This window comes from Drosophila kikkawai, chromosome 2L (assembly GCF_030179895.1).
Source record: "Drosophila kikkawai strain 14028-0561.14 chromosome 2L, DkikHiC1v2, whole genome shotgun sequence".
In the NCBI taxonomy this organism is placed as follows: Eukaryota; Metazoa; Arthropoda; class Insecta; order Diptera; family Drosophilidae; genus Drosophila; species Drosophila kikkawai.
In genome coordinates, this window is record NC_091728.1 from 19,118,751 (window position 1) to 19,135,543 (window position 16,793).

Sequence of the window (16,793 nt, forward strand, 5' to 3'; positions counted from 1 at the left end):
AAAACCGAATTGGTAAATACTCTAAAAAACCAGACACTTATCTTGACTAAAGATTTTAATTTGGAAAACTTGAAGGAATTTTTTAGAGATGGTATGAAATATATTTTATAACTTATATTAAAATAATAAATAGAAATCGATTTACCCTCTACCTTAGGGTATGAAAATCGTTCGACGGAGTCAAGCAAAAGGAACAAAACGGAACGGAATGGAACCAACAACATATTCAATAACGAGACATGTCAAAAAGCCATCATAAACAGATGACATTTCCCATATTGAGTGGCGAAAGTAAAATTTAATAATAATACGACATCGACGACGGCCAAGTCAAAGTTGTTGTTGCTGTTGTTGTTGGTGTGGCGGCGTTACGTAGCACTGGGATTGGGGATCCGAGGGCTGGGGGGCCGAGACACGGGAACTTCTACAAGGCGGCAACACGTCAACAACGAAAATTGACACGCCGACATAAACACTCGCACATGTTGTCGTGGCCCGGGGGCTCCGGAGGAGGCGCTTTCCCCCCTTGGCCACGCCCAGATGCCCGCCGCCTCTTGTGGCGCCCCCTGTCGAGCGGAATGTATAGCAAAAATGTCAATATGTTGTTCGGGCTTGTCAGGCCTGTCATGTCACGCAGCAGCACCACCAAATCGTATCTCAGTTTCAGGCAACAGTACAGCCTGGTTGTGATGAACAAATATTGGATTAATTTTTTGTAACAAGTATTTAACATTAATGTATTTAAAGCACCTATAAATAGTATAAATATATATTTTTAAAATACTTTTAGGGAGATAATACTTTGGTGGCTTAAAACAGATAACTATTTCTAGTAGGCCACTTTGATACATTCCATTGAAGATCAGTTTTACTTTAATTAAGTTTTATTCAAGAATTTTTTATGAAATCAAACTGATTTCCTGCAACTCCCTGTTATTTTGATTTATGTATATAAATTATTTAAAAATGTTTCACTATATTTTGTTTTCGATTTTCTTCATTTACGATACCTCACTGTACTCGCTCCCCACTCTTGCCAGCAAATGCCGCTTGCACGAATGTTTGTGGCACATAATTGAAAGCTAGCTAAATTAATTTCAATGCAAAAGGCGCCAACCTCGAACGGGTTTGTTCCCCTCACTCTCACCCAGCTCCATAGCTCTCCTAGTCCCCATTCTCTTCATCCTTCCCTTGCGGTGGCAACAACTGACTTTTCACACATGACTGACTGAACGACTTTGACTGGCAGCTCGTTAACCGAAGCTTCCACTTAGTTAACTGATAGTTAGCGTGGGCCAAACCTAACCATTTTCTGTTCACATTTCTGTAGTTTACACGTGTAGGAGTGACCCCAGGTCACCGAGCTTACGACCCCAGAGCTCCCACAAGTATAAATTATGGTACAATCAATGGGTATTAAATTTTATTGAATTTACGAGTAAGCTGAGAGTTACTAGAAAATATTGATATGGTAAACAAATAAAGGAACATTTTGAATATTTTATAATCTTATGCTAAACATTGTTATCAATCATTTGATTTGGAGTTATTTATTTATTAACTGACATTTTAATTAGTTTATATACTTTTTTTCTTTATTGTTCTTTTTTAGTTTCTTTTTAAATACATTTAAGAAGTATATATGAAAAGCCTTCCAACATATCGATCTATTGATCTAAACTCAATGGTAATTGTCTCTATTCAAGTGAGCGGAAGTGTTCCTGCTCATTGTTCCTGCTGATTTCGAGGAATTTGGGAAACTCGAACTACCTCTCTTGGGAACCACCCTCCTGTACCCTACTTCGTGGTCATTTAACGCTCTGTCATAATTCGTTTCCTGTTTATTCAACTACTTAAGAGTGACAGCGACTTTTGTGTCAACTAATAAACCGAAAAACGAAAGACTCACAGCAAACTGAAATAAAAACGAGTCAGCGAATTTACGACCATCCTCAGAACGTGTCCCTGTCCCGGAGGGGTTGACCAATGTCAGAGAACGGAAAGTGCTCATACGGGTGTGTCCTTATGTGTATCAGTGCCGCCTTTACTGCGGTACGTGTGAATAGCCCTAGCCAGGGGAAGAGCAAAAGTCTCGTCGGTCGTAAAAAACAAAAGGTCCTCCCCCCTACTCCGGCTTGGCTGGGATCGTAAAAACTAACCACCCATGGCTAAGCCCCAACGCTTTTGCTAAATGTTCGATAATTTTTGGCCGCAATTGCAGTTTTATGACATTTCATGGATCATATGTGACTCGGTCCATAAATTGTTGCTGCCTTTCTCCGCAGCAGTTATCTCTCGTACTCGTATTATGGTCCTTTCCCGTCGCAGTCGTAAACTGTCCCCCATAGTCGTCGGCAGCCAAGTCGAAGCAGCTGTCGCCGCCTGCTCTTAATAACTATTTCTATTACACTTGCCACTCGCAGCACGCAGAGATTTCGGGAATGGGGAGCAGGCCTTGGCAACATTTTCTACTTATCTCCGCAATGCTTAAGGAGCTGATCCCTGGGGGCTTAAGGATGCCACAGCCGCCGCATAAGGATAGTGAAGAAAAACTGCAAGAAAAAATTGGAAGATAAAACTTTAGGACATCAGAGACCAAAGCAAGGGGGAACCATGTTGCTACGTTTCCTAAAACCTATAACTTTTACGTAAAATAATTAAATTTTTTCTTGTCACAGTAGTTCTTATTTAAAAGTAACTGAAAATACTATTAAGTTGCTTTGTGTATGATATGATATACTGCAATTCATGAAGTATGAAATTTTATAATGATGAATCCTTTTTGGATATTTTAGATCTGCAAATATATTATATTAGATTCAAAAGAAATCGTCATACTTAATCGAAATTATCATCGAATGGTCTGACATGATTTAGCTGGACGAAATACGCATCTCGTCCAAGCTGAGCTCAAGCTCGAGAACTGGCGCTCATAACTCTCAACTAATTTAAAATAATTTATAACGGGCGTTTGTCACATAAATCAAGCCGACTATAATCCTTTTGAACGGGGCGCTCGCACAAAAGGAGCTCGACTCCATGTCACTTGAGGATTTATATCTTCCTTTTTGTATCTCTCAGCTGAGCCAGCGTAACATCGAACAGAAGCCCTCAAACCCCAGCTCGAAGTCGGTACCGCGGCTAAAGTCCAAGACAGGATTGTTGTTGTTGCTCTTGTTGTTGCTGTTGGGGCGGCGGCCTCGTTTGATGTGCAAACATTATTAAAAAGCCAATAAAACATTTAAAAACAGCTTGAAATTTTTCATTGTTGAGTTGCTGCTGCTCCCCTCGCTCCATGCTGCTTTCTGTTTTATTTGTATTTTGCTTTTGGAAATTGAAAAAAAAAAGGGAATGAACCTCAAAGATCCGAAGACTTATTAATGCGACAACAGCGGCAATGCCACAGAGCAGCCGCGCAGACAATTTAATATCTTTTGAATCCCTTTGAGCTTGTACCGAACGCTGAGGCTGTGCGCTGCCCGCCGAGAACGGTAGCACACGAAAATGTCAACAATCAGGGAACAATCACATTTAGCCTCCTGTCACTCTGGCAGCTACCAATATTTATTTTAAATCACCAACTTTCGAGTATTTGCACTTGAAGAAATAAATTGTTTCAGGGTAAAATAATATTCTTCTGTAAACAAATGACTTCAACTTTCATTAGAGAAGATTCTATGCTTGTATTGTTAACTTGATATCACCTTTTCCCAAAAGATTTCCCAATTAGTTCCAGATTCGTTTAAGATTCCATTCATTTCATTCAACATAATAACTAAAAATAATTCTTTCAGTGCATTGAGTTACCTGATTGGTCGTTCGCTGGCTCTGCGTTTATTTAGGCAGCTACTGTGTTTGTTTTTTGGCTTCCAATTTCGTTTGAATCCGCTGCTCAAGTCAGTCAGACAGTCAGTCAAAAAGAGAATACAAATATCTTTGACAGCTACTGTGTGTGGATCGTGACAGGGGCTAAGGAAGAGCTGAGCTGAGCCACACCGACTTTGAAGTCCGCCTGACTTGAGCTAAGTTGACTTGCCCATCATTCGATTCATTTCGTCTTGGCTGCTTTTTGCTTTTGTCATGTCATGTCTCCGAACTCGGCTTGAATCTCAGCTCAGCTCAGCTCGGCTGCCGGCTCGATGCGATTCATTTCCTTTTTGGTTATTTTAGACGATGTGTGACACACATTCCGCCTGCATAATACGGCAATACTTCAAAGGATACTTTTGAACCGGTGCCTCCTTGGGCGTGTGTCTGTGCGGCTTTGGTCAAACGAAACAAAGCCGAAAAGAAAGGTATGGGCCAAAAAGACCACAGTTGCCAAATAAATGCGCCTACGGCCATTCACAATTCAAAACAATGCCTACGAGCTAAGACTGTCCTGGCCTTGAGGCGTTTTGCTCATATATTCTCAGAATTAAATGAGCTCCTTTGACAATATTCATTGTATATTGCCTTTGGATCATCCTTAGCTCAGGCTAAAAGCAGAAATCTATAGAAGTTTATATAAATTAACTAATAAAAACAATCAAGGAAGCTATAGTTTGCTCAGCTTTCTTTTTACGAATATAAATTTCCATAAATTTTATACTTCTCCACACCCAAAAAAAGCAAAAATATAAATAATAATAAATAAATACACAGGTATATATAAAAACGCAAGATGGGCAATCAAATATCACTCATACGCCATATGAATAATTCATTCAATCAAAAAGGAACAACATGCCAATGCAAATACCCATAAAATTATACAATTACAAAATATTAAAAGCAAATTATGGTTAATAATTTTCAACGCGTATAAACCAAAAAACAAAGCTTTATCGAATGAATATACATATATGTATATATGATTTTTATGCAAAATATAAACAAAGACCCAAAACGAAAGTAACGAAATGAGACGCACGAGGAAAGGTAAATGGTGCCGACAAAGTGGTCGCTGTCTGATCATTTCATATATCAAAAGACCATAAAAAAGAAACGGGCTCGTTAAGGAAAACGGTTTTAGGGTAGTCCAGACTTAATGGTACTCTAGGAATTAAATATATAATATAGGGGAACACAAGCTAATACACATAAATGTACAATAAAGAGGAATATTATACTGCAGGTTTAGGCTAAGCCATTTGTTTAACACAATTGTGTTAATGTTTTCTTTACTAAATTAAATATTTTAATATTTTTTAATTGGAAACCTTTTGTTTTCAATGGCTGTTGTTGTCAAATTGAGTACTCTTTCAAACTCAAATATTGTTCTAGGGTATCTCATTTATTTCTATGCACGAAGAAAGAGCTCGTAGGGAACGAGACTCCCATAAAGAGTGCCAACGTTTTCATAGTGTTTTAAATAGTTTACGATTATTGCAGGGCATCCAAGCCAAACGACCAGCATGAAACTAATACCATCGGGTTGTGATTAGTAAACTGCTCGCCGCTTTGAACTGGCCCGACACTTTTCGGCTTTTGTTTAGGGCTGGTGTTGAGGTTTTCCCGATGCATTTTTAATTAGGGTACACAGACACAGAAGTCTAATGTGTTGATAATCATTGAATTTATCACCTGTGAACCGAGCCTCGTTACCAACCAATCAATTAAAGTTTCCCTCTCTGACTTCGTTTTCCCTGGGTAAAGTGAAAACTTGTTTGTGGCAAACTGGGAATTAACGCGAGTTAACCGATTCATGAATGCATATAACGTTTTTCGACAAGCTGCCATTTTATGTCACGTCAATCACATCACTTCTATGTCAAAGTTTTATTTTACTTGTTTATAGATGAAGTTTGAGATATTTTAAAAGTTTTTTATAATTATTACTTATAAACTTAAATGGGAAATTGATTCTTCTAAGAAATATGCAATACTAATTTCAAATAAAAGATTCGATTCATAGACATTGTAAGACCTCTAAAGCTTTCTCACGGGTTTCAGGAAAAATGAAAAAAGAAAATTATTTAAAAAATGAAATAACTCAACAGATTTGGGGTAAAGAAATATCAAAAGTAAATCGCATTTTTGCTTTTAAGCAATTTCCGCACTCGCACACTTTTAACGACACTCCAGAAGGACTTAAAATGGGAATCCCTTCATTTTAGTTCCTGTTGCCAACAACAAACGCAATCAAAAATCTAAAAAATCTGCAAGTGCCTGGCTGCAGTCCTTCAGTTAATGATATACACTCACTTCAAAAGAAGAGTGTGTGGCTGCTCCGAAGGGGTTGCGGCATCATGGATCCTGAAGAGGGTTCGCCGAGCCCTCACCCCGGTTTTATTTGGTTTGAGGCAACATTGTGTCAAGTTTAAAAAATCGCAAAGAAAGCAAAGCCATCGAGCAGGGCCCATTCAAAGCCGGCTGAAGAACCCGATTTGGGTTGCGCACCCCTTGACGGATAATGCAAACACTCTCGCACACATGAGCCCGATAAGGGTAGAACCGTATCCGGAACGCAAGGCACTTGAGAGCTCGGTTTTTGAATGACTGACAACCTTTCTTCTCCGCTGAATTGCAACTGTGAAAACAATTAAACTCTAGACATGAAAATATTTGCCCTCTCCATCTGCCCCATAGTGATGTAATAAATCCGACAACAAAGCCCTAATGCCTTAGTTGACTGACGCTGGTCCTCCGTACCCTTCAAGTGTCATCCAACAGATACGTAAGCCGTCGACTATTCGGTTAACAACCCCTGCGAAGGGCTTGATGATATCCTCACTTATCCGATAAAATCCTGAAGGTATTTAATTTGAATTAACCCGTGGATTGGAGCGCTGGTCTTTGCCAGAAGTTCCCATGATCAGCAGCAAATGTCACTTCCGAGTTGATCTCGGACTTCCTAGAAATCGCCTCCGCTCGTGTATTTGGGAATTGGCCAAGATCAATAAATTAGAAAAGAACCTTGAGACTCCCGAGGTAGCTCGACCCAGCAGCGGGGTTCCAGAGAAACCAAAGTCGAGACGAGGGACAACTTCAAAGGACCGACTTCATCGACTGGCCCAGAGTGAACCGAATCCATTCATATACACACACCAAAAATGTGCAAATATTTTCACTCAGGCAAATTTCTTCATAATTCTTGCGGCACTTTTTGCTTGATTTCTTTCTTTCCCCTCCTCTTTTTGTGTGACAATGCGGTCGACAATGGATAATGACCACTGTGCGTGCCCAATGGCGTATTAAATGGGATTGCTTGGGTTGACACAGCCTCTCTTCCAGAGAAATGTAAGCAAGTTGAAGTTCTCATGCCGGTGTGAAAGGTGTTTTTCTTTCCTGTTCCGGCTTTGTCAAACAAACTAGAAGTCGGTAGATACTATTTGATGTTTTTATAGCCATTTTAAGGCTTACAAAAAAGGGAAACTAAAGAATGCCTAAAGTATTTGTTCAGGTTTGTATCGTTTCTAGTTAAAACTTAGCATTTCAAAGTTTATAACTTTATTCTCAAATCAATAAAATGTGTATGGTAAAATATCAACTCATCTGATAGATGATTTGAAGTCTAGTCTTATTACTCAGATCCTTCCTTTGCTTAAGTTGCTCTTTAATAAACCTTATCTTTGTTAAAGAAATTTAATTTCCTGTATCTTTAAATTGTAATTGGTAAAATTCTATGTAAAGCATCACGTGCCCACAGCCAGCCATTTCGCAATGCAGCTGGAAAAGCGGGAAAGGAGCTTAAAAGTCTGGCAGTGAGGGTGGAAAGGAGCTGCAGATAACTGACATTTGACTGTCAGATGCTGTTGGCTCTCATTCGTTAATGTCAGAGGCAAGAGTTAATCTCGCGTGCATTTCAAAACAGTGCAGACAGAGGCGAGCAGAGCAGCAGGAGGGACGAAATCCACCCAGCTGGAGAGTCAGGGGATCCAGTTGAAGGTACGCACTGGTCTTTGGGCTGTATTGTAATCAAGGCCAGGCTTCAGCACTGCTCGCTTTCCCGCCTCGAATAGGAGGAGCCAAGGATATCAGACCAATAACTCTGCAGGTTTCACCACAGGAAACTATTTATTATGTTATTAAAAAATAAGTATAAAACCATAAATAAATTGATATTCAAAGTCGGAAGTTTGCTAACTGCAATGCTATACATTCTTCTAGAAGTTTTCTTTCTGTTAATATTTTTTTGAATACTATTTAGGTGCCATTGAGGGATATGCCTGTACCTAATAGGGTCACAAATGTCATAATTTAACGTTATAAATATAAAAATTATATATTTGTATGCTAGGGTAATCGAATTCCTTATGTGTTCCTTACTTGTTCCTCTCAGTGTACTAGTGAATGACTCACTGACTGACGTACTGCAAACTGGCCAACATCGGGTGCATCAGGCCGCTGCACCGGCTGATGGATGGTTGAAAGCAATGGCAACAAGAGAGTGGGATGGGCGGACAGAAAACAAGGGTGGAGATGGTGGAGATAGGTCGCCGGCAGAATATATGAATGACATGGCAAGCATATGCCCGCCAGGATGATGATTCGGAATCCCAGTCCGGGATTAACGCTTGAAACTGGTACCACCAAGAAGAGGTGGAAATCCCATAATGGCCTAGGAGGTGATATGGATGCTGGTACTGGCACTGGGAAATAAGTCCACAGGCCACTCAGCACAGACAATTGAATTGCAACTGTCGGACAGTTGCACTTGCTGGTAAGATACAAAAGGGTAGGGTAGGTATAGGGTAACAATAGTTGTTCCAAATTATACATATTTCTTAATATAATTTTAATACTCCTGTAAATCATTATCAAGCTTATAAGAATATCTACTAATTTTATTATATGAAAAATTTAATTTTAAACAATTTCCCAAACGAAACCGATGAACTGGTTAATAGGCCTGACTTGGAAGCTTTTTGCATTTGAGTTTTCCGAAAGGGTCTCTCCGGCATATAAGCCATGATATAGTGGCAAAGTAATTTGAAATGAAAATTAATGACATGCAATCAATTTTCGTAGTCGTCGTTATTTGTTATTTTGATGACTTGCCTTCTGCACACACACACACACACAGTCTCTGGCTCTTGCTCTCTCTCGGCCATTTGTCAAGGGCGAAACAATTGGGAGCACGAAAATGAAATATGTCCGCCGTGCTGGAGTAGCTCAGGCTCAAGCTCCGAGAGTGACTGAGTGAGCAGGAGTGGGACGGAATGCAGAGAAAGAAAGAGAGAGAGTGAGGACTTCCTTTTAGCCGCAATATGCTTAAGTTGCGGTTATTTATTGTCAGACACTGTGCGCTCGGCAAGTGAGGCAACAGTTATACCCTGCAATTACGGGGAATGCAATGTCAGTCGGGAGTGTAATATAGAATACATCATCTTTATGCTTACAACGTTTTATATAACCTTGCAGAGAAGTTTAAATTATGGCAGGGAAGCGAATGTCAAGGTAAAGAATAGCTAATGTTAGTATACGTAAAGCCACTTGGTGTTTGTTAACATAATATTATATTTTAACTTTTCAAGTCTTAAATTACCAAATAACTTTTTTAATCTATGAAAAGAACAATCAGTTGCATGTTATTTAGTCTTTTTTTTTTTTGCACACTTGTCGTTTATCCCTTTCAAATTTATCTTTCACGTATAAAGCCCTTCATGCCTGATTTGTATCGACACATTTCGCCCGCATTTTGTATTCCGGCTGTCAACGCCAAAAGTTCAAACTGATCAGCTCTCGGCTCCTTTGGTCGCAGTCCTGCTCTTTCCCTCATTCGGTGACTGACTGACTGACACGAGCTTACGTTTTTACTGTTATTCCTCCACCCACTGCCTCCCATCTCGACTGATTGATGGGCGACAGCAAAAAAGTTGGCACTTGCTTTGCAGCGTGTTCAGCCCGAATCACCAGAATCACCCGAAGCCACCCACAACCACCCACTCGTCCGCCAGGCAACCCCCAAAAAAGTTGTGTTTTGGAAGAAGGGTCTAACACTAACCAAAATAAGTCATCGCGTGCTGGGCTGCCATCAAGCCAAAGCCAAGATTGATTAGTTATTGAAAAGACATCAGCTATGGACTTTTGGTATAGGAGGAATGGCTATTGATACCCTGTAGTTGAAGAATTTATGATGGAAGTCATTTTTATGAGAGGATTTGCTGGACAATATAGGGAAAACTTTTAGAGGAAACTTTATATTTATATATTTAATTAATATAATGAAGAATGAACTGAACAAATAATAACATTTTTCATAGATTATATATAAATAATTATTATTATTATAATTTATTCGATTCAAAAATTTTCAAATGCTCAAGAAAAATTATATTACTATGATAAATATTCTTCACTTAATTAAAATATTATTACCTATTATAATTCTTAAATTATTTTTTCATCAAGGTATAAGTAAAATCTTTCTCCAATTGATAAATAAATATTCCCAACCAAGTTAAATAATAATTCTCAGTTCAACTTAAAGATATTAAATATATTTATAGGTAATCCCCAAGTATATAAAATTATCTATATGTAATTATACAAATAAACCATCAAATTGCTTAGGGTTTTTAATATTGAATATTATTATAAATATAAAAAATAAACCCACTTCTCTCGGTGTAATCACTTTGGTGCCTTTCCAAATAAGCCATAATGATTTTTGATCGATGCGTCCCAGTCCGAGGACGTCAGCGGATCATTAACAAAAATGAAACTACCCCAATGCCGCTCCCTTCACCCTCCGCCAGCGATTATGGAGCGTTTCTCGATTCCTCGTGCATAATCATTTTCAATAAATAATTTTTTCTGCTACCCAAACTTCCCCACTTTGTTGTTGGCGTTTCTCTCGACGTATTTTTTTGTTGGCTGGCATAATGACAGCATGACAGGATAAATTACTGCCAAATGAATGAGGCAAAATATGTCTTAAGCGACACACTCACACACACACAGAGAGACACAGACAGCCACGCCCACTTGGCGCTGCCAAAAGCCAAACATCAAAAATTATTTTGCCTCTCCCGACTGTTGTGTAATTTACCACCAAACAGCGTGGCGAGGGCTTGAGAGGATGAGGGGATGAGGGTGCTGGCAACGCCCGCATGGTAAAATTAATAGGCATAATAATTTTTTGACAGCACCCAAGGATAACGCACACACAAAGCCACGGAAAGGCAACTCATCAGAGTCCTTTGCATGCGGTGGTAGTACATTTTTTTTCCAACGCCGGAGTCGGGGAGCCCGTTGAGTGACAGGCAGGTTGATGATAAATGATGTCGCTGATGTTGGTCCGGGTTGCGCCCTGCTCCTGTCCTTGTCCCTCGCCGGGGAAACTTGCCTCTTGCCACGTCATGGAGGCAATCATTTGGGGGTCCCCGCTACGTATCCTTCACAGCCCCATCGCTCTTGCTCGTGACAGAGACAGTCGTCGTCGTCGTCGTCGCCTGATTACTTTGATGACGTTGCCACATATTTGTGTGTTGGGACCCCCTGCCCTCATCAGGCCTGAAATTCATAAAATTTTGTGCACTCTCACTTACGTTTCAAGATGTACAGGGTACGGGTATATCCACTGTGGGAAATGCTTACTTAAATAGAATATATTTAAAAATTTACTTGTATATATATAGGTTGTAATTGCCTGGATTACAATTAGGAAATTAAGACTTTAGTTTCGTTTTTTAGGAATTTAATCATTAATTTAAATCATTAATTTAAATAATGTTTAAAAAAAATAAACCCCTAGTCTCTCAGCACTTTCTGAGAATTTTAACAATTTTTTATAAATTCAACATGTATTATTTGAAGTTTATTTTAAAATATATTGCGGGTAACTTAATTAGTTTCATACCCTTAATGTAAATTCTGGAATTACGACTAAAACTTTAAAAAATTATTATAAATTCTCCTCAAAATAAGTTCTTCATCGCATTTTTTTCCACTGTTAGATTTATGCTTAAAATTTAAGTTATTTTCAATCATAATTTACGACTTTTTTGATCAGTATTTTCCTTTAGATATTTCGACATTGGCAAATGAAGTTGAATAATTAATTGATGAAATATTTTTATGCGTATGTCGCTTTGACATTGAATAATTGCTTTCCTTTTAGACAAATACACTCACGTGGCTGTCTTTCTCATTCGCTTTTATCTATACAAAAATAAACGTAGGCATAAGCCTAGAAAAACACAAGACTGGAATCTATATAAGATAAGTGCCGAGTCATCAGGATCTAATCTATCAGCGGCGATGTGTCAATTTAAAGTGTGAGAAAATTGACGGGGAAGATGAATGATGATGACAGGACGGATCATAATGGAAAGAAAAAGTAATTAGTGTGACTCACTGATTAGTGCACCCGTCGATTAATAAGCCAAAAATATTCTGTATATATTTTATGAATCTATTTAATATTTTATATTAAATTAAACTTTCAAAAGGAAAGTAAAACTTGGTAGGTACAATGTGTAGAATAGCTGCCTAATTAACTCAAATCTAAGGGGAAATGTCATAGGGCTCACTACCAACTGTGGAATTTCTGACCCTGGCATAGAAATTTAAATCAACAGCCGTTAAACAATGGATTCTGGTCTGAGCCTGAAATGGCTCATAAATAAAACAATTGAGTTAAGCCATAAATCAAACACTTAATACAATAGTTTCCGCTTTTATTATTATGTGTTCGCTTTCAACTTCCCAACTACGCTGTGCACTCGCATAAAATTGCCATAAATTAAAATAACAGTAAAATAAACCACCGAGTGTAGAGTGCTGCAGGGAAAGGAGTAAGGAGTGGGTATGCGAGTGTGTGTCTGTGTGTGTGTGTAAGGGGCCATTGTGAGGCGGCCTAAGCTCACAAATTAGCATACAAACTGTCTGGCAGAAAATTCGCCATTGAAAGAGACCAGGTGAGTCGCACGATAATATTAATATGTACCTCACTTAATCATAAATGCCCGGCGACATGCAAAAACCCCTATTCCCCGCTTCAAAGCAATTGATGTCTTGTGCACAAAGAAAAATAAATGAAGATAGACCGCACAATAAACAAATTCTTTTGATATTGTTGCTATTCAGCTATTTTGTAGAAAATGTCCTCACAAGATATAAGAATACTACTTCAAAATTTGTTAGCTCTTTCTCTTCTAGTGTCTAGAATATGGATACATGAACTAAATCGACTCGCCTGGTGATTCTTGACTAGAGCAAGCATACTTTTTGGAGTCGAATAAGCACCTATTTGTCTGTTATAACTGCATTTTCTATTTTATCTATAATATAGTATCCTATTATAGTATAAAATATTATATTATTATCTATTTCTTTAAGTGTTTCTACTCCCAACCAGTTATTTGTTGTTTCAGTTGTTGGTTTTGCTATTCTTTGCCAAAGCTCAGTTGGCAGGCATTTGGGGATTGGGCGGCTCTGTTTCCAACAAGTTGCATGCCGCTAACTAGTTAATAATAATGCTTTGGACAAAAAGTGGCAACCTGTATGACGTGACGGGTTGCATGACATGCATGCGGCTGGGTGGCGACTATGGTATATAGTTGTGCGGGGGTTACCTGGGCCACCCCGGCAATACTTATGGCCAGATCGAGTCCGGCCCAAGCTGAACCGAGACTAACCCAAATTAGAAGCTTTTCAGTTTTTTTTGCCTCGTAATTTATGACCGGCACTTTTCGAGTCAATTCAGCCAAGCGTTAATCGTCGTTTGACTCGTTTTGCCCGTAGGCCCAACAATGCGCATAGCTCAAGGAACACTAGACAACATAGCTACTGTTTTAAATATTATATTTAAAAATTATTTAATACTTGAAAAAATGATTTAATACTTCAAAATTGTTTCTTATCTTTGCCTTCAAAATTAGGTATTTTGCAGGAGAAGGAGAGTTTATCTTTACACATTTAAATATGAAAACTAAATATTATTTTACGAATATGTAAAGCTTACAGAACATACAAGTTTTCTTGGTTTATATGGTACTGAACTGAATTTTCTAGTAATTCATCAATATTTAAATAAATTGCATTCCTTGTTGCAAAGTGAAACCAGTCCAGCTTGGCACTTTGTCGCATTGTCGTCTATATGACTGCCTGCTTGCCTACCCTGGTCGACGGACGGCTACTGTCCTACTGTTATGAGTATTATTATTGTAATTTGCTAGCTCCGACCCCACGTTGACAGCGTGTCATTTCGTATCGTTTTATTTAGTCATAGTCACAGTGGGTCCCCTTCCTTGCGGCGGCCCTGCACTTTGTTCCTTTGCTTCGGTTAACTGGTTCTGTTGGGCTTTTTTTACTTCAATTTTTTATATGGCATATTTCATAATTAATTGTTAAATTATACACTGACATATGTATGCAAAAACTGTGGGACAGTCAGAGTTTTTATGGTGGTATCCGTTTTCTTTTTAAACATATTTTTTATCTATTTTATTTTTTAAAGAAAGACCTGAAATTCTTGCTTATCATCGGGGAAGTATATTTAAGTTTTCTTTTTTATTTCAAGTTTTATCCTGTAGTTATTTTTTATACCCCACTATTACTTAAACATGTTTACTGCTTTAACACCGAACAACACGCACAGATCCTAAAACTCAGGCCTTGGGGGCATATCAAAGTCGGCTATCCAAAGTTTCAACTCCAACAATTCATAGAAATTAATTGGTTTTCATGGAGGTGGCGGTGTCCGTGTTGCGGAAGGAACTACTTGCGGACAGCGAATGTTGATGGCGATGACGACAGCGACAACTGCATAAATGTTTCTGAAAGGTGAAATCATGACCGGGCGGCACAATGCAAATCAGGAAGCGACTTGAGCACCTGCTGGAAAAACTGAGGGCAGTCGAAGGAACTCAGGTAAGTAGTAGTAGGTGCCCGAGGACTGCGAAGAACTCCCCATCCCCCACGGCAAACCAACTGTCATTGCCTTGTAATGGTGGTGGTTGGCTTGGGCTTTTGGGGAGGGGATGACGTGTCAACTGTCAATTTGTATTTGATAAGCTGTCACTTGGCCTCCCCCAAGGATTCGTATTGCCACACACACAAATCACAACAAATAAACGGCAATTGACAGCGACAAGCGAACGAAGAAGCGCGGCAGTTTGCCTACAGTGAAGTCTGGTAAAGTGCGATAAGGTAAGCTATTACTTTAATATTTATTTAATAAAATATTATCAATAATAATAATATAAGTACAATATTATTTTCAGATATTGAAATATCCAAAAATGTTATTTACTTACAAAAAAATTTAAAATTTATTTGTTAAAATGCACTTTATTTGATATCTGATATCGTTTGTTTCGTACAATTAAAATATTGATTTATATATCAGCCTTTAAATCACATTTATATACAGAATCGATATATCAATGTCATCCCGAATTCTGCCAGTTTGTGCATTTTAAAGATATTTGTAAACTCAAATATCGGAATTCTACTGAAGTTTTGCCCCATAATATTATTTTGTATTATTATTCTATATGATTTATTTAATATTTAAGAAGGAGGATTATTTTACTAACCCCCACCTTTAAATATTTAACTAACAAATGTTGATAATATGATCTATGAAATTCTCTGTAATTTTGTAAAATTATTAAACAACCAGACATTCTAAAAAATAGTATAAAAACCACAACCTTTTTCCTAATATGATTGAAAATCAATACAGCTACTCGGTGTTCTTATGTACAACCAAACCTGACACACTCTGTAGATTCTCCCCCTCAGATTTCCTATCCAAGTCAACCTCAAAGGTCACACTTAGCAATTGAACTTTGTCATAGGAGGCGCATTTCTCCAGCGGACTGCTAAATGCTCGTGTCAGGAGAGTTTATTTGTCTTACTTATTTATGTTTATGTGCTCTTCGGGGTGCCCCTCTGTCCCGCCCTCCTTAAACGCTGCTAAATTAGGCGCACGTCCGTCCGGGCTTGGGGCGGGATGTGGAGTGGAGTGTATAAGGGTGTGGGATGTATGGGATGTGGCGTAAGGGATATGGGACCTCCGATCTGCTCACACCCTCTCCCAAGGCAGCAGCTGTGCCTAATTTATTTCGGTGGACGTGGCCCCGTTTCGCCTGCTCGAATCAAACCGAAACCCAGAACGAATCCCACAGTTTGAAGATTTATTTCATTCTGAAGAACATTAAAATTTTACAAATTGCTTTAATCAAATAAATTGCCGCGTTTATGGTGATAAATTGTGTTTTGGGGCCAGCAAGTTTTTGATTCAAGATGCGTGAACACAACTTGGCAATTGATGGATGGGGAGAAACCGAGTGAGTTAAATGCAGTGTGAACAAATTAATGGAAACGTTGTTCCAAACGGGTTATTTTCTAAGTTCGATAAAGTTAGGAAAAAATCTGAAAAATCTGGAATATTGTTATTGCTCTTGACCGTTAATAATATTCTATGAAAGTAACATTTTATAACTTTTTCCTTAAGTTACAACTCATTTATATAGCTTAAAATAAAAATTAAACTAGGTAGGGGTTCCATTTCCTCGGGCAACTACTTACTTCAAAGCCGACATAATTAGTTCGCATCTGAAGGAACCCTGTCTGTGGCCTGCACCCAGACATACTCGTATTAAATATAATTTATGGCTGCCTCCAATTTATTTTCAACGCCAGCAGAACTATTATAGTGTTTCCATCTTCACTTAAGTCCGCTTCCGATAACGATAACGATAAGTATCTGGCGTGTATATATAACGCTGTTCACCTAAGTGACTCTTTTGCATAATGAATGAATGGACGGACGGGTGAATGTGAACGTGAGTGTCAGTGTGAGTCTGAGTCTGAGTAAAGAAGCCGGGCGTAGAGAACAAGAAGAAACTTAATGACTT